Genomic DNA, 19,809 nt, shown 5'->3' with positions numbered 1-19,809 from the left:
CCCCAGTTCCAGAGGGGCCAGGTCAGCTTCTCCGCTGCAAGGGAGAGCAACCTCACACCTGGCTGACTCCTCTGCTGAAAGGTTCCACAACACCCTCTTGGGGAGTCATTTTTCTCTCACCATTACCAGCCTGGTTGAGCTGACCATCAGCCTTAGCAACTACACAAGAGAAGGCCTGCACACGTGCAACAGGACAGAGGATGCCACTGGGGGCCTTCAGCAGGTCCAGGCTACTGCCTTGAGTCCCGTCACCCCACTGCCGAGCCCAGACACAGGGTGGGTGCAGCACTGTGTCTGACAGCCACAGTCACGCCTGGAGTAATCCCAGCCAGAGACCAGATACGTAGGTTCAAATAAGACACAATTTTATTCCAGTTTCCAGCACATTCTGTAGTTAACAAGCCCAGTGATATGGCATAAAGAACAAGTACTCCCCCTCTTAAAATCTTCCTTTAACCTGTGTAATGAGACTTCTTTCATTGTTTTTTTTTTATTTAACTCAAAACACTGGAAACATTAATTAAAAGTAATTGTTGATGGTATCATCCTAAATGCTTACTGTGTTTCTTATCTGGCCAGCTCATGCCTTAGATTCCAAGAATAAATCACAAAGACAGCAGATACCACGTATCACCACAGAAATGAGTTTAGCCTGGGAGAACAATTTAAGGAAAGATACAATCTAAAGCCCAGATCTCCCTTTGGAAATGATGTCTTGGTCTCACTCCTGTTCGCAGACGCTCTTGGCATTTGTGAGGCTCAAAGTAAAGCAGCGGCAGAGCAAGTTCTCACCTGTTAAATGATCTGGTGAACTTGCCCCACGTAGGTGCAACACAAACTACTGGTGCAGGACTGGGGGAAGCAGCATCCTGTCCCACCCCCACATGCTGCTTTGACAGGTAGCTGGACGGGGAAAAGAGTGGAGGCACAAGCGGCTCTTACTCTGCACCCTGGAGAGAAGGAGTCCAGCAGCCACAAAAGAGCCCAGTTGACATGACCTGGTCTGTAGCAGGAGCACAGAGCACAGTGGGCACCAGGCACCCCAAGTGCTTTGCAGAGGGGCAGCGACTGCGAGGTTGCCCCTGCCCTGGCCGATGGCTGCAGGGAAGGCAATCACAGCCTTCCTGCAGAGCACCCGGCTCTTGGGTCCATTAAGTGCACTGAGAGTACAGGAAAAACAGCCAACTTTGGGGACAGAAATGCCAAAAGCTTCTCCTTTGCCACTGTCCTTTTATCACCAATGGCTCCTGCCCATGATCCAGGGATTATTTTTCCTGGGCTTTACTGGCCAACACAGGATGTTCAGCCAAGACCTGAGGCAGGCCTGAATGAGTCACAATTAGTATCAAACTGATTAACACTTACATGTCAACTGCAGCATCCAGCTGAACGTATTCAGCTGTAGGCGAAGTTGAGGAAAAACACTGGGTTCCCCATATCAAAGGTTGACACAGACACTTCAGGATTAGTCAGGTATCAAACACCGAGACAAGTGGTGGAAGGAGAAAACTAAAATTCACCTAACATTCAGTATTACATGGAAAAGCGTTCCCAGGCTCTTAGCACCCGCGTGAACACCCACAGCAGGCAGCGTTACCACACACATCGCCAATGAGGACGCTGTGATCTTGCCATTTGTCTTATCAGAACTTTAAAATGCAAGAGCAGTTCTACTTTTTTTGCTCCCAGCTATTCTGGTACCAATAATCTGGTGAAAGCGCCCTATGCAGGGATAACACAAATTGCCCCGTACAGGGAAGGGGGAGGCAATTACACCAGGGACTGCAGTACATTTGTCTGTAACACTTTTCTTCCAGGTTATCCCTCACTGTCCTGGACTCCCCATATCCCCTGCTGCAGCGGGGCAGGGCTTCTCCCGCTGGGGAAGTCTCAGGTCCTTTGTGCCAACAACTGCAGTTTCCCAGAGAGGAGGGCTGCCTGGCAGGAAGGAATATGGCAGCGCTGGACCTCAGAAGCATCAACTGCCCAAACTCACATTATTTCTGAGACATTTTCTCTCTAGTATCAGCAGTGAGGCAATCTGAGGTGCTAGATCAGCTGTCAGCAAGACACTCCTCCACCTCCCATTACAGGCACTGGCTGCTTCTGCACAAGCTTTGATGAGTCAAAGCAGCAAATTGCTCTGGCTCCTGCGGCCCCAGCTGCTGTAGCTAGGCAGAGCAAAGGGACCTTGGGAACAAGGATGCTGTACCTGGTAGGGTGTAGATGTGGTAAAACTGGGCCAGAGAGAAGGGAAGGAGGAAGCTGCAATGTTGTGAGAGCACTTGCCTGCTCACAGCAGGGCTGTGCCTGCCCTGGGAGTCTGCCATTGCCAGGCTTGGTATTCGATCCCTTCCAAACCCAGCAGTGTCCTTTAGTGAGCAGCAGTAAAAGGGTGCCAGCAACCCAAGCAAACAGCAGTTAGCAGAGGGTGAGTTACTTCATCACCACAAGACCAGCTCCAGCTACCCAATCGATTTTGTAGGACACTAAATAAAAAGAAGTTCCTGGAACACTTCCCTGAAGCACCTCCCTGGTCAGAGGATAACAGGAAGCTACAGTCTCCACCCCTTTCAGTGACACGATGCTGAGCTAAACAAGAGCACGAGTCCCTTTGTGAATCTAGGACCAGCCCTGGCTGGCAGATGTTTGTGCCCAGCCTACCAGCTGTCCCACAAGGCTTCTACGGGTTTGAGCAAAGCGTTCCAATTGTGAATGGAGCCGACCTTCCGGATACTCTCCAGAGCTACGTGTGTACGTGCAGGCCTCATGAATAACCGTGGTTTCATCTAACACCAGATGTGGTTTGCGCTATTTCAAGACGCAGAGCAGGTGAGGCAGCAATAAGTGACAGTTCAAACACACTGCAGGGGCTGCCACGATGCTGAGGCCGGTTACTGCTCCCGCTGCTGTGGAGAGCAAAACACCCACCCACTGGAGGAAGGGTGAAAGCTGCTGAATGCTCAAGCCCTTCCAGACCCTGCTCAAACCTTGTCCATGATCTGCCCTCATAAGCAGCTGCCAAAAGCTTTCTGTCACTGACACCTCTGACCCCAAAGCCATGCTTTGGTCCTTCATCTGTCATTTGAAGACTGAGGTATGCTTTCACATCTTTCACTTGCCCTTTCCAACAAACAAATTTTTTTCCACTCTGCACCATAAAGTTCTGATTCCAGCTCTAACTGAGACCACAGATCAAGTTTAGAGAGGAGAGAAAGCAGATCTGTTTGAAAGCCAGTGTTGTGTGCTGAGGTTTGGCGGGTTTTTTCAAATTCAGAAAACAACATAGACTGGATGGTTCTGTATATCACAATGTCTAGCTAATAGAGTTAGTCTACTTCGAGATTTTTAATAGTTCCAAACTGTTCATCTCCATAAGAGACTTCCAGAGAAGTGCCAGGATCTGGGCCCTGCTGCTGCTGCCCCACACCCAGCGCTGCAGGAGACTCCCTTCTCAGGGAAAAGGATGTCCCACACTCAGATGTAACAGAAAGGAACTCAGCAAGCTCAAATTCCATTTCACTGCCTGCTGAAGTGACGTGGTTTCGAACAACACTAACGTATTACACACAATCACATGAACCACTGGTACAGAGTACATCACTCATGATGACAGAGACAACAGCACCATCCAGCCTTTCTCAGCATCAGCTCAGCCTCCGGGAGCCAGAAATATTCAAGTCTGAAAGGGCTGCAGAAACTTCAACCAGTAGTGGCAGCAGATGCACCGCCCTGGTGAAAGCTGTACTTCAGCTGCAGATTACCTAACGCACAAAATGAAGGATCCTCCTGAATTTTAAGGGCCTGGATATGTCACACAGTCTCCAGCCCAAGTGCAAGCAGTGTCATTAAGTACACCGAGGCTTCCCCTCCAGCCAGTCTTCCTTCAGGAATCAGTCTCCTTCAATGCCATTGGGTAGAGGGTTGCTCCACTGAGATGCCAGTGCCCAAGTCCGGAAGCCCTGTGATGGACAGGGCTGCTGATACAGCATTACCCAGGTGAACAGGCCTGGAGCGAGCGTGCCACTTTGCTGCCCTCCCCTCCTACCAGGGCTACAGGAGTGCTCCTTGAGTCGCTTCCCCACCGTGCCTGGCTACTACAGGCCAGTGAGAAACATGTGGCCTGAAAGGGATAGAATAAAGGAAATGGGATAGAAGCCAACAAAACCCTCCTTCCACACTGCTGCAGCATTTATCCAGCCCCAGTTCCTGGTGCAGTCTATCGATCGATCCCTTTGGCTAATCGGGTGTTACTCACACCACCCCACAGCGCAAAGTTCACAGCAGCAGAGCAACGGAGGCAGCATGGGGTTCAGCTTCTTACAGCAGGTCCTCGTGTAAGGGATGATTGTCCCTCTGCAAACAAAGCAGCAGCACTTTGAGCTTCTCCAGGGCTGAGGAGTGCTACGTATAGGCACGGTATCGTCATCGTTCGGCATGGAGGCTGATTAGCGCCACGGAGAGCGGTTACGACTAAACAGGTTGGCTCCGATACCTCTCTCCCTTTCCCTGGTTTAACGGTGATCCAAACCGCAAGGCACAGGTGACGACAGGAGGAGAGTGAGGGGAGCAGGGTAGGGAAGGAGGTGATGATTAAAAAACAAAGGAGGGATACCCTGAGACACACAGTTACCGTAACAGCAGACAAGCAGACCAGAGGCAGACAACGACAAGCTGACCTGCTGATTTGTCGCCCAGTCCTGGAAACCCCCAAGCACCACACCACTACCGGCAGTCCTCCTTCAGTGAAATGCCAAAAGAAACATCAGCACTACGTTGACGATGATGAGGAAGAGCAGGATGACAAAGACCACGACCCGCTGGGTCTCTGGGTTCATGTTGCAGCGGAGAAAAGTGTGAAGCGCACTCCATTTGTGCCTGCTTCGGTCAGGGACCTTTGCCATGGCTTCAGCCCCCGGAAAAAAAAAAACAACCCAAAAAACAACAAAAACCCAACAAAACAACAAACCAGCAGGCTTCTTAAGTGACCACTGTACAGCCCACAGCAGGGGCACGGCTGAGGGCAGAGGGCTGCGAACAAAAGCTGTTTTGCAGCTCTCAAAAGCAGAAGTCTAAATGGTTCGAGACAGCCATTGCTGGTCCCGCACAGCACGTGTGCCCCAACGCCCCCTCCCCACGCCACCCCCTTATCTCAGGGGGATGCTTATCAGCGCAGCCACGCCTTTCCACAGCTTCTCCGCCGGAGGAACCGTCGCCATCGCTTTAGCAGAAGGAAGACATTGAATTCCTTCTTGCAGAAAGCTGGAGCGTGCCGGAGCACTGCAATCCAGGCTGCGATATTGGCTTTCCAGAGAGCGGCTCAGCTATTTGCTGGGCGCCGTCTCCAGGATACGTGCAGGCCTTAGCAACGCGGCAAGCACCAGCGTGGTGCTGTGCACAGGAGGCTTTTAAGGAGGGTCAGGAGTGGATTAGGCGGCTGCTTTTTTAAATCCCTCCACCCGCACTAAGAGCGTGCCAGCAATAGAGACAAGTGCTGCCAGAAGGCAAATCCCACTGCTCCGGGTAGGGCTGGGGAAAGCTGGACATGCAACGGGGAGAGGGCACGGCGAGGGCACGCATGGCACACCTGAGTGTGCAACAAGCTGCTGGGTGTTTGTGAGGAGGATGGGGGAGATGCAACCCTCTGACTGGGGGTCCAGGAGGAGCTGCTCCTATTAGACTCTGCCATCCATTTCCTGGCAGGATCCTGCAGCCAGAATGTCTAAAGGACTTGGCTACCTCTGCCAGCCGTGGAACTGGAGCACTTAAAACCCAAACCTCTGCAATCAGAGAACCTCTAGTCAGCTCTGCAGAGCCCTAAACGTGCTTTTATGAACTTAATATTTTGCTGCTGGACTGTTAAGTTCACCAAGCATGAAGCTGCCTGGGGTAGGCTCACAGACACCCCAGCCTAAGCACAGCTCCCACCAGTGTCTGATCAGGTTCAGGATGACAAGGCACTTCTCCTTGGAAAGGTCGGGGTGGTTCTTGGAGAGCACCCATCACAGGCAGGCTCTTTGACTGTCCTCTAGCCAGCAAAGCGGAGCCCACCTTTTCGTCAGGTAACAGCACTTCCCAGAAAAGGAAGAGAAGGACCCAGTGTCATCACAGAATCATACAACGGTTTGGGTTGGAAGATCATCTAGTCCAACTACCCTGCAGTGAGCAGAGACATTTTCAACTAGATCAGGTTGCTCAGAGCTGCGTCCAACCTGACCTAGAACGTCTCCGGGGATGGGGATTCTACCACCTCTCTGGACAACCTGGGCCAGTGTTTCACCACCCTCAGTGTAAAAAATTTCTTCCTTATCTATAGTCTAAATCTCCCCTCATTTAGTTTAAAACCATCACCTGTCACAAGAGACCCTGCTGAAAAGACTGTCCCCATCTTTCTTATAAACCGCCTTTAGTACTAAGGTCTCCCTGGAGCCTTCTCCAGGCTGAACCCCAGCTCTCTCAGCCTGCCCCCAAAGCAGAGGATTCCATCCCTCTGATCATTTCGGTGGCCCTCCAACAGGTTCACGTCCTTTTTGTGCTGAGGCCACTAGAGCTGGACACAGCACTGTAGGTGGGGTCCCACCAGAGTGGAGCAGAAGGGGAGAATCCCCTCCCTTAATCTGCTGGCCATGCTGCTTTTGGTACAGCCAGGATACAGTTGGCCTTCTGGACTGCAAGTGCACATACTCACAAGCTCTTCATTGATGGGAGGGAATCCCACATCTTCCCGTTCTCACATGCTCACCCCACAGACACCCTCTTGTGAAACTGAGAAGTATGAATCCAGCAATCCAGCCCCTGGAGCTAGGGCTAGGTGATGCAGTAGCTCGTGCATGGAGCTGAGTGCAAAGAGGATGACTCTGCACTTTACCCAATAGTTTCAAACATGAAAAAGAAAAAATAAATCCAAACCCCCAACGTGTACATATATGTGTATTTACACACGCATTCCTAGAAGCAGGAACCATGGCTCCCTCCTTCAACACACTAACTGCTGAACACCTACAGTAGCATCCGTCTCTGGGAAGGACAATGAAGGAGCAGCCGCATGGTGTGAGTACGAGCAGAACGCGCTCGGTTGCTCCCACAATTGAGAGAATGCTTATTAAAAAAGTGTCTTTGTTCAGGTGTTCGCAGATCAATGCCCGTAATGTTTCTTGAAGATCTCTCTAGCTCCTGTAGGCATCCTGGAACACAGCAGGTGAGAGATTTAAAAGGGAAAAGGTTTGAGAATTAGGGTCTGGCTGGGTACTTCTCTTTCGTTTCATTTTTCCCCAAATTGTGCTAACCGCAGCAGGGGTTATACAGAAAGCGCGGAGCAGTCAAACAGTTTCCACTGTCTCCTTACACTTCTGTCCTTTTTTTAGGCATTATAAAATCAAGTCTAGAATTATTTCAGTTGCTGAACTTAAAGGTCCTGCAAACCTCCTTGTCTCTAGCCTAAATACAGAACAAGGGGAATAACGAGTAGGACAAGGCTTGTGCTCTCATTGCAGCTTCAAGAACTGATATGCAGAACTTCACATACAGAGCAAACTACTGCAACCCACAGGCTGCCCAAGCCCCCAGGGGTTTTTGAGTTTTTGGCCTGTGCTCACTCTGAAGAGCCAGTTCTCCCTACCATGCGCTCTGCAGCCTAATACTCAGGTGCCTAGGCTTACAGACTTCAATTTCGTCAAAGTTCTTCCAGTCCACAGTTGACTCTCATCACTGTGGTGTCAACTCCTGGGCATTCTGCAAACATTGTCTGGTTTTGAAGGCTTTTCATGAACTCATTGACTTTGGGCATAAGCCACTGACCAGTGTTCAGGAGGGATGTGGATCTTCAGGAAAAGCTAATCATGGTGAACGGGCAGCAGGATCACACATGCCTCTCTGAAACCTACGCAGCAGCATCTTCTCTAGTCACTTGATTACACTGAAAAGAAAGAGATGAACTCCAGTGACCCACCAGGACACAGATCAGTGAGTCAAGCTGGCTCTGGTGCCAGAGGAGACCAGGCAACATCCAAAATCCATGCTGATGTAATTCTCCAGTAATCTGAAATCTTTGCTGCTCATGAACATGCTCAAGCGTTTGAAAGTGAAAGCACAGATAGTTTGAATATCTCTAAAGACTTGTTAAAAGGGAAAGTACCTTGGACATTGCTCTGAGACTGCCTGGAAGGAGAAAAGTTGAGAGGAAACTGATACCAAGATGAAAACACAGGGAAAAAAAGGTGCAAAATTGTAACAGAGGTACATTTTCACCTAACTTCGTTGGAACTGTCCCTAAGAAACATCCTAGGCCACCGCTATGTTCCTTTGCTTTTCTGCTGTTCGGACCGAAGCACCCTCCTGCACGACATTGCCTGGGCACGTATAACACACTGACCTTGCATACGTCTTGAAGCATTACACAATTAACGTTAAGTTGCAGTCACCCGCCTGACCTCACGGTGAATAAGCAAGCATGAGCAGAAACTGGTCTCGACAAGGACAAAAACCACAGAGTGACTCTGGCTGTGACCTGGCTTTTGTTTTCGCCCCCACGCAGTGAATCCCCTCACAAGGTCCTTCACAGGTCTGTGAAGTTACTCCCATGGCAACTCAAAGTGTTTGCAGTGGTGGGGGGCCTCTCCAGCTCCTGCTGCTGCTGAACACCATGTGGCTTTTTTCTGTGACAGAAATAAAACCTCATTCTTATTCCTCACCTATCAGACAAGCCTCTGTGGTAGGTGGCGTCAACAAGAGATTAAATAAGTGACGGTTTTACCTTGTGGCTTGTAGTAGAGCAGGGTTTAGTTTGTATAACTATCACTGAAGTAAGAGGTGCACACAATATTAATTGGAATTTAATTTGCATCTGTGATCATTTACTTTCAATCCCTCCTCTAAGAGCCATCCTCAGCCAGGGCTGCACCAAGGGATTAACACCGAGCGCAGAGCCACCTCGAAGGCGTGATCACACAGAAAGCTACACCGCAGTCCCAGGAGCTGGTCAGTGACCGAACCTTCAGCGAGCAAATTACTCAAGAACCCCCACGGTAGATGAAGACGACAGGCACCCCTTTACTTTTTATCAAAATGATACTAATTATTGTCCAGCCCTTACTCATCACCTTGCTCGTACGTGCAGCAAACGGGGGCTGAGCTTTTGAAGACTGCTCTAGGTGTCAGTTTGAGGAGGCCAGAAGTGTACAGACAAACCCACTGGTTGGCCAAACGAAGAGCCTTTCAATACTGGAGCAGCTGAACGGCACACGTACATAAACGTGGAAAATTAATAACTGTAATAAGAGGTGCTTCAGTAGAACAGGGAAACGACTAACTGAGGAGACGCGCAGTGAAGCTATACTCAGTGTCCCGGGAAAAGCAAGGACCGAGTGCCCCAGAGGAAGGTCCCCACAGGCAGCAGAGGGGACCAGCAGCACGTGTCCTCTCTCTCAGGAGGGCAGACACGGAAAGCAAGGCTCTGAGTAGTAGGCTAAAGCATGTTTCCAGGGCTTTCTGTACCAGACTTTGTACCAACAGGGATGGGCGGGCCTCAAGTGTGAGACAGACAACGCAACTCAAAGGCAAGAACACGCTGGTATTGCAGGCACAAATGTGCTCTAAAATCACTAGAGGAAGAAAGAACCTTCTTATTGTGTCGTTTATCAACACCCTCTCTCTAATGGGATGAAAAAAATATTAATAAATAACAAAGACAGGAGAAGTGGTGCTAGAACTGAGCCTGGGTTAGGCACCTCTGATACACAGACACATCGTTTTCGCCCCGGACGCGCTCCTCATTCTCTGTGCAGGGCACAGAGCGCGGACAGCACAGGCAGTCAGCTCTGTGGTGTTCAACAGAGCTTTGCCCGCCATGCAAACACAGCACCGAGTAAGCAAATACTATCTTCTTTACAAGTTCTCCTAAATGGTCCCAAACAGGGTATTTTCTGAGGTAGCATTACTCTCTCTTTTTACACCAGTGAAGCCACAGACACAAAGATGAGCTTCCCTGTCCCTCTAGCTGGCACCACTGGCTGTTCAGATGCTGTATATAGAGCTACATGGAGAATCCCTCAACAGTTCAACAGCCAAAGCAACAAATTTCACCAGGATCCATGTGATTTGATTTTTTCCTCCCTTTGAGCTTTTTGTTAACATGAAAATCACCAAGTTGTTAGTGCTCTTTTCCTAACACAGAGCTGTTGAATTGGTTTTTGGGAGGGAGCTTCTGTGAATTTTTATTTTTTGAATTAGGTAATGAAGATACATCCACCTAATAACACTTGGGTGACTGAACCATTTCAAATCCATCTTTTGAAAAAGGATCCAGGCTCTGAGTGGACATTCAATGGACAAATTTCTACTCAGTTTTCAGTTCAGCAACTGAAAACAGGGACCGAGACTGAAATTGTGAGATGCGCAGGTGTTGCTACCTGAAAACCAAGCCGTGAAAACCAAGTTTCCTCAGCTCCCAAATATCCCACTATCACACTGTGCCCAGCACCCAGACTAAGCAGTTATCAGCCCTGTTATGCCCTGAATTAACCCCCAGTAAAACTGCAGCTAACACCTTGCAGAAGAATTCATTCACTACTGAGCCGCGGCCAGAAAACATCAGACCCAGTACAGCTTCTTCAGCTGCGTATGATCACGTATTTCCAAACTGGAACACAGTCTGTCAAAGGCCCACAATTTGCTCTGAATTTTACAGCGTGTTAACACTGTGTTACTAGAGCACAGCTACTCCCACTGCATGTTTCTCTAGCTAGTACTGCATGGTTTAAGCCCACACAGCCTTTACAGCCAGTACTTCCTTGGACAGTTTACTCATGTAATACTGCCAAAACATTACAAGTTGTTCTCTTGCTTCAGTACTAAGAGTCATGAGATAATTCTCAATGGAAAGAAAAGTGACCTGACAGTTTCTCTGTGTAGTACATGGATTAAGGGATGGCCACATGGTGCCCTGCAGGAAAAGCAGCCATTTAGATGGGTCACCCTGACAACAATTAAAAAAAAACCCAGCAACATCTGCTTAGCAACCACTCTTCTGCTTTCAGGCTCTACTAACGCAAGAAAATCTTCCAAGTTCTCCTAAAGCAAGTTTTATTTTTGAGAACAGCAACAACAACTATTAACACGTTTGAAGCATCTGGGAATTATTGTCGTGGCTTAGAGCTCCGGCGTCAGAGGAACCGTGTTGCTGCTGTGAGCCATGTACCGACACAACACATCCCACGCACTCCTGTGAGCCGAGGCAAGGGAGCTTCCAGCATCGCATCGCACACAGAAGATGACACATTCCAGGGTGGGTTAGGCTAGTGCCGGGCATGCATTAGGCTTGCCTGAAGGTGGAAAATCCTCTCTCAATACTGAATGACAAGATGACAGGCAAGGGATAAACACAGGAACGGACTGGGAAACAAAACAACTCGTGTGATGGGAGATGTGGTGGAGCAAGGAACAAGCAGAGAGAAGCAAAGATGGGCTGGCACAGTCTGTGCAAGAGCCTTGGAGAGTGGATCTTTTCAATACAAGACTGGATGCAGGCAGAACAAAGGATGCCGTATTAATGATACCCTGAAATAAAGACAGACTGAATGGGACATACCGTACGATGGATGGATATGAAAGGCAACGCTGCATCTTAGAGACCTGGCAAGACTAACAGCTTGGCTGCGATAGCTAGAAAGGGGTCAGAAAAGAAGATGACACTCACGTTACAGAACTGAGGAACAGACAGGATGGCAATAACATCCTTAGTGACTGAGGGAGGAGGTGTTCAAGAGGTCCTAGAAATGACTGTGACACTTTTTTTTCGGGGGTGGGGGGGGTGGGGGGATGGGGTGCGGACGACACACATGTATTCTGTTACTGAGCTAAAAATTTGACATCTATGGATAGCAAAGACAGACAAGGACCGCCCTTTGTTGGGACATTATGTGAGCTGGAACATAGAAATGAGGGAGAAATGGGCAGAGAAATACTCTGAGAAAAGTCAGGGGAAGGAGAGAGGGAACAAGCATGGGTAGAGTTGTGGGACCTGAAGTAGGTGATGTCAGAGGGAGCTGCAGTGAAGCCAGTGAAAATAGATAAAGTGGGTGAGAAAAATGGGAGGCATAAACATGCAACGGGAGTGACAAGATGAACGCGGTGACTACCATAGGATAGAGGAAGATGCTGGAGAGGAGGAGGAACAGGGGGAAGATTTAGTTTTTTGTTTGTTTCTAGACCATAAGACTCCTTTCTTCCTGACTATGCAGGAGTTTTCAAGCAAGCCATGTAGTTTTGGGCTGTCTGGCATGCTCTGTCAAGCCCATACATTATAAAATGCGAGTACAGGGTTCCTTTAGCTGTCGTCTTTAAAAAATGCATTCGGTGGCACAGAACGCTATGACACTTCTCTGACTGCTCAGCCTCCTCCCCTCTTACAGAATACACCAGTCTTGTGGATATAGAGAATCAGAAAACTGTTTATGAGTAACAGCTCTGAAAAGTTCTTCCAAGCTGACATGCAATAATGTTAATCTGAGAATCCTCCTTTGTTGTCTTCTGATGTGACTAAAGGAGCCATATGAGGGGCTGGGCAGAACTAGCTCCATGGAGTATGAGAAGAAGAAAAGTTATGACAGGGTAAAAGACATACATAAGCTGTGCGTAAGAATCAGGCTAAGTGTTTTATGTCCTACACAACAGCAAAGCAGGGCAGAAATTTTACGTGGTCAGGTGGCTTTTCGAGGCCACCTTTCCCTGATACCTCTGTTTCAGGCAGCAGGCCAGGAAAACTGCAGCAGAACATCAAGAACAAGTCTTGATGGGCTGAAGAATGAGTCTCAGTGGGCTGTTCTCCAAGAGCCTGCCCCACTGTCCAACAAAGTAGTAACAGTCTTAGACGCAGCTCAGAAGCAAACTTGGTAAGTGGCTATCAAGATGATCAGCAAGGCAAGGATGGGAAATTGATAACCCCAAAAGTAAATTAACAAGGTGCCCCTCTGCTGTCCTAGCAAAGCATCCACTAGGGACAGAGGAACATGAAAAAAGCAGGACCTTCAGTCCATATTGGAAAGCTCAAGCACCACGCTTTCTTTTCACAAAACCTGCTGGCATCAAGACTCGACAGTGGCAAGTAGAATAGCCAGAAGCAGGATCCTCTCTAAAGTTTATAGATAAAACCAGCTAGAAATAGGATTGAAAAAAACCCAACACCCATCAACACATTTCTATGTCATTGTTTCCTAGAACTCTTCCTGCCCCTCAACCCAGAACTTCAAGAAAGAAGCTGAACTTGATGTTCAACTGCTGTAAATCAGCACAGCTCTACTCCTGTCCTCTGAGGCCCTGGTCATGCTCCACAGCTCCGTGCAAATCTGCCTGACAAGTATGTGCCACATGGAGGTGCGCCAGTCAGACCCATGCTGCTGGGGACAAAGGCCGCTCTGTCCGCCTGCCCCTGGAGCACGCGCGTGTGGGAGTAGCGGTGTCAATGCAAGTAACATTTCCCCATTCTGCTGCAAGGAGCAGGCGTATGACCGACCTGCACCGAAACAGTGGCTCTCTCAGGGCACCGAGCAAGAGAGAGGGGGGAGTCTTTCCATGAGCCTCAGGAAAAGCAGGGTTGGCACTTCAGCAGCTTGTTGTTCTCACTGTTCTTTCTTCCTTCTACAGCTCCCCCAGCTCTGCTGCTTCTATCAGAGCGGTAATACAAAACTGCAAGGAAGATGCCAGTGCCTTCACTGCATGAAAATATGGCTGAACTTGCTGCTAACTCTGCTCCCAGCTTCCTGAGTGCAGGACAAGGGGCCCTGGTCACAGCCCAGGGCTGAAGCTGACAGGGAAGATCTTCCGAGGGATTAACAGTGCTCTCTGAAGGGCCAGAAGAGTCAGGAGGGATTTTATTTTTCCACCACAGGGTTCAAATACTTTCTGGGGATTAGGAAAAAAAAGAAAACTTTGCAGAGGGGAGCTGCTCTAAATCAGGATTTGGAGAGAGAATGAATCCAAGAAATGTTCTGTATCAAGATAAAGTTGAGAGGAACCTGAGGCACGAGTACTGTATAAAACCAGACATATTCACTTCTCTGTCCCTATGCAAACACTTAAACTTGGAATAACCTCTACACTAACCTTTTCCCAGCATTCCTACTCAGTCACATTCCTTCTTTATCCCCTTCTCTCAGCAAACCTTTGTACTCCAATGTCCGCCTTGTTATTGTGCTGTTATCCCTCGCAGGTGTTTCTTACACTGGTGAACTGGGCCATGAACATCCCAAACCCTATTTTTAAAATAAAGACATTGGCAGAGTGAATCATAACAGCAAGATTCTGCAGAACAGACTTGTCTTTGCACACCATCAGGCTACCATCTCAAACAGGAATAACTGCAGTTTGACTTAAGCTATGTTTCTGAAGTAAAATACTGCAGTGCTTCTAATGCTCTTCCTCCCACAGACAGCGGTGGACAGTTAGGTACCAAGCCAAGGATCCCTGAAAGCCAAACAAGGAGCTCCCCAGGATAGCTAGTGAGGTCCGTCAGGGACAGGGACAAGTTCCTTCCCAGTATCGGAGAGAGGGCAGGTTTGAAAGCAAGGCTCCCACTTCACACATGAATGGTGAAAGCACTCATCTTCAGCTGCTCACAGGTTCTCCTTGGCTGTCATTGCACAGGGCCTGGAGGAGCGTGCGCACTCCACAACCAGGCAGCACTGCTTGAAGGATGGCACGTTAGAAGACCTGTCATTAGGTGCATGTGAGAGCCCTCATTAAGTAGGGACCACCAGGACCTCAGAGGGTTAGCAATTGCCTCCCACACTGACTCAAGGGCGGCAGAACAAGGATTTGAAGATCTCAGAGGCGCCATGGTAGACAACCCTCATGTGCAGGGGTGGCAGGCAGAAAGCCAAAACCTTCTGCAAATGTAACCCTTAGTCCTAAGGATACAATGCCTCTGGTATGGATTTAAAAAGCTCTTTTAACAGGATGCCAAAGTATCGGAAGTTGGGTGCAGCCGTCACCATAAAGAGACCACCACCTCTTGTGATTAGCATCAGCAGACACGCTGTGTTTTCTTTAAGTGGTGGGAAGCATTAGATGGGGTTCTAGGAACCCACAGATACACTGGATAAAATACAGGCAGACTTTGAGATGATTTGGCACAAGTAACTTCAGGAGTTAAATCACTGCTGGATCATTTTTTCTCCGGGGGAATACTGTTTGAGGACCCAAGCCTCTCCTACACCCCAGTAACTGGGTACACATTTAATGTCGCCAAACAACAGACATTATTAAGAGTCCCCTAATGCTCTCAAGCTATCATTAACAAGTGTTAACAGCAGCTGTTAGAGGCCTTACAAAACCAGCTGGCAGGGCTGATGTAAGAACTCTGGAGCCATCACGCTGTCTCCAGTTATTTCCTTTGAGTGATGTATTTAGGTCTGTTTTACAGCCACAGATGAAAGTTCGGGCAGTATCTTCCCCTCTTTAAACGTGTCGGTATGTGTGTGGAGACACACCCATGCCCACGAAGAGGTGAAATACAGAGGCTGCCTCTCTTGTTCTGCTTCTTCAGTTTGGCTCCTGGAAGGAGGAGTTAGGTCCGTTTGGAGACTGACCCCGTAACCCAGTCTCTGCCTTCTGCATGTCCAGGGCCCCTTCCCCTCTAACACCTCAGCAGTTTTGTTTAGGAGTTAGAACTGTGACTACTCTTGCCCCAGGCACTAAGATAATCCTGCGGGTTTTTTTGTTTGTCCCTAATGAGTATGAGATTAATAGGGCTACTTAGAGAAAGCACAGGTCTACCAAACAATTACATATTTTATGGAAATGCTTCTGAAAGGACTGAACTCCTGCCCGTGGTCTGTGCGCGCGCTACTGACTGCAGCACACATGGTACAGGAGCTACCTACGCACACCTCACTAGTATGTGTGGCAACAGGCACTTGGACTGGGAAGGGCTCGGTGCATGACTGCAACTGTGAAAGCTCATCCCGTTTCTCCCACCTTCCCCAAAAACCCCAAAATCCTCCTGGAAGATCATTTTTCCTCAGATGAGGATAATCCACAGCGCTGAGTGAGCTACACTGGCTTCCATCAGCCTCTCTCCACCTTCAGCCTGCTCGGGGATGATCCGTTGCACAGGGGACAACCAAGTCCTAACACTGACGAGGGCATGAGAAAGCAGCTCAGTGCAGCCACAGCTGCCCAGGGTAGAAAGAAGAAATATGGCTCTGGCAACCCCTGGGACCACTTAGCTCCTGGTCCTGATGTTTGACGAGACATAATTGGTATAAAGTATTCGAATATACTGATTTGTTTTAAACTCATTGCAAAAAGCCCTCTGGAATGACCTTAGAAGTCTGCAGACCTTGAAAACTGTAAAAAATTAGAACCATCAGGCAGTAAAAGAAGTTACAGCTCTGACTCCGCACTCTGAACATTCACGTCTGAGCCCTGTACAAAGTTACGCAAGCACTTGGGACCAAAAACTTGGATACAGTGAAGATTTATGTCTATTGGGGAACATTATTTCTTGCCCTTGACAGCACTGAGCTTTCTACAGCACTTTGCAAATAAATCACAATTGCTGCTTCTGGACCACAGTTGTCAACTTTGGTTGCAGAAATACGCAGGGCACAAAAGCAGGAATTAAGCCCTCCAGAAGAAAAATATAAAGGAGGCGGAAGGTATTTGTTAACTGGTTTCTATTTGCTCTAGTATCAGTTGGGAGAGCAATATACTCACAGTAAGACATAAAAGTGGTAATAAATCTCGTCTCCCAGATTACACAGGCATGTTATATATTGTTTCCATATGATCGATAATTCTGTTTTCAATCGGGAAATCTGCTGTGACCACAGCTTTCTCAACTCATTCTGTATTCTTCAAAAAAAAGGGGGGTGATAACATTTTGTGGCACTATTTTAAATATTTTCCGTCTTTTGAAATTTGTCCTCGTACAGCACACAAGCAATTTCTATCGATTGGAATGAAGATAATGTGAAGAATGCTATGGAGGCTATCCCTCATGTTGAACAAAATTAAAATACGTTGTTCTGATTTCATCTGCATTAACATTTTATGAGTTTGGGGTTTGGTTTTGGTTTTTTTTTTTTTTTATTAAAAACAAAACACGTCTGTCTTGTTTAAAATTGGTTGCACTTGGAGAAGCTCTGGGTGTGCCTAGAACTTCCCAGGGAGCGATCAAAGAGTTTAGCACAAGAATAATGCTTCAGAGACTCAACAGCCCCACTTGTACGCTGCTTGGTAAGACAAATAGTACAATATCTGCTGCCTTGGTACGTGGCAGATGTATTGTTAGCCCCATTTCCTGAACATCTTCCTGCATTAATTACTTTATTAAATCAGAAAAATATACGTTGGAACCAATTAGCTTAACTGCATCTCGTGAGCAAGCGCTGCTAAGCACAAACATCTGTACATACTGCAATATTGTCACTTTACAACATAAGGCAATGGGGTAACGTGTCTTAGATAAAATCCTGCCCTGCTGAAGCCAGCAGGTCACGCGTTTCCTCAGGAACAAGACTTCACGTACCAAATTCCAAGCTTATCAACCACAGCGCAATAAGAGATAAGGAAAAAGCAAGGAGTCTTGATGCCGTTCTCCAAACATTCGGTGCTTTGCTTTCACAAGATGGGGACGGGGCTGCTCCTCTACGGCTGCGCGGGGCTATACACTCCACGTGGTGAACTGCAGCAGCATTTCTGCCACAGCGCAGAGCCAGACAGACCCTTTGCTCAGCCGGACAGAACAAACCCTTTGTACACATCAGGTATTTCCAAACAAACAGCCTAAGCTTACTTGCCCAGGCCAATTACTTGACGAGCAGTATGGTTCTCCTCGTTATCACTACGATCACCCGAGAGCTGGGTAGGCAGGCTTTTTATACACTTAATCCTTCATTCTCAGCTTCACTCTACATAAAACACGTTTCATTAAGCTTGAAGCTACCCCTGTCCTACACGTAATATTTCTGCACTGGAAGGACAGAACCACAACGCATTTGCAGTACAGATTTTTTCTTTCCTGCAATTTTCCTAATTATAGTGTGGAAACAAAAAGATACCAGGATAGGGTCTTTATCTGGAACAAACACAAAGTAAACTCCACCATCTCCCATCTATAAACACAGGAATCTCTTTTCACGAGCATCAAGAATGCATTTGAAAGAATGTCAAACAGATGGCCCAAGAAAATGACTTCCCCTGCCTCTTTTCTCATCCCAAACCCTTATTATTACTTTGGGATTGATTTTTCTTGGCTCTTACACACTCTCACGCTGATCTTCTTAGGTGGGCTCTATACAACCTTCCCGGCTTTCTTTTATCCCTCTAGTCTTCTTGCCAATAAATTATTCTAGTTTTATGAAAGGTTTCTTTTTTATTTCATAACCATTTTCTCTTGATCCAAAACGAGCTAAAACTCAGCGGTTGGGAGTTTTGTTTTTTAACGCGACACTTGGCCTGCCAAATGCCTTAAAAATGTATTTCAACCTTCTCTGTTTATTTGAAAGCTGCTTCTTCCAAGAAGGCTAAGAATAATGCGGTTACCATAGTTTCCTTATCCACGACCAATAAAGCACAATTTGGAATGCAATAAAACAAAGACAAGACCTCTCACAAAATGTGACCAACTGATTGGACGTTGATATCTTCACCCATCATCACCCCTAGCATTACTACAAAAAAACCTCAAGAGTAACCAATATCTAGCTTTTGGTCCAACAGGGAAGATGAAGATAAGCCCATCCGATTGCCAGCTACATTCCAATTCCAACACTTAACGTGTCTGCTCATGTAAAATCCCTACCTCACAGATTTAGGATTTCACCCCAGAGATTTTGTACCCTTCTGTTCCAGAAAGCGGTTGTGCAGGAAAGCACTTTGCTAAGGCTCAGTGAAGCCAAGTGATGGATTAATTACCCGTAGGAACCAGTTGACAAAGTAAATAATGTACTGCCTATTCTTACAGTTCTTTTGGCCCCTGAACAGGCAAGCTTCTAGGGAACAAGCCAAAAATAATCTTTTTTCTTCCAGTCCACTGGCCAACAAAGCTCCACATACGCTTCAAAGACTAGACAAATTACACCTGCTTTGGACACATCCATTTGCTTTCCTGATTAGAAGTTAAATGATGGAATTTTACTCTAATAAAATGAACTTTTAAGAAAAGAAGGAAAAACAATTGTTCTCAATATTAATGAACGATGAGAAAGAAAAACACAACATGCACGATGGATATACAGACCCACTGCCAAGCTAATTTTTTTCCCTGATTTTAAAGAGTTGTAAATATTCCCTTTTAAAAAGTAAGATATTTTGCTTTTTCCATTAAAAAAAAACAAAAACCTGGAAGATGTTCTGTTTGATGAGACTCACTTACTTAATGTGTGAGTATGAGACACACATGACTTACCAGGGCAAGCACCTGACTGGGAGGGAAGCAGAATCCACCTTCCACACTCCCAGTGCATACTGTGGGATTGACTCCAGTGGTGCCTGGGACTCTCTCACAAACACACCTGGTAAATGTGGGAGAATGCAACTCAAGATTTTCTAGTGACCTACTAATCTTTGCTGGCCAGTGCCGACAGCCCCAGACAGCTGAGATTAAATCAAAAAGCTCTAACTATGTGTCGCGGTTTGAGGAGGGGGGCTGTTTCCCCCGTACCGAAAGGATGCGACGGACTGGTTTTGGCTGGGAATCCTGCCAATCCAGGTTTGATGACCCCTGGATGTAAGCAATGGAGGAAGAAAATCTAGCAAGTCTCCTCCTTACCCCAGGCACCCCAGGCTGTAGACAGGAATTCTGAGCACTAG

At 47.5% G+C, this 19,809-nt stretch overlaps 1 protein-coding gene across 1 annotated transcript in view; it reads right to left on the bottom strand.

The window, feature by feature from the left end:
• The window catches only part of ARHGEF4 (Rho guanine nucleotide exchange factor (GEF) 4), a 42,734-nt gene that overhangs the window by 21,811 nt on the left and 1,114 nt on the right, over window positions 1-19,809 (bottom strand). The gene's annotated exons all lie outside the window — the stretch shown is intronic.

The sequence above is a fragment of the Buceros rhinoceros genome, unplaced genomic scaffold, assembly GCF_000710305.1.
Source record: "Buceros rhinoceros silvestris isolate BGI_N320 unplaced genomic scaffold, ASM71030v1 scaffold2751, whole genome shotgun sequence".
Lineage (NCBI taxonomy): Eukaryota > Metazoa > Chordata > Aves > Bucerotiformes > Bucerotidae > Buceros > Buceros rhinoceros.
This window is presented reverse-complemented; position numbering and strand designations above follow the sequence as displayed.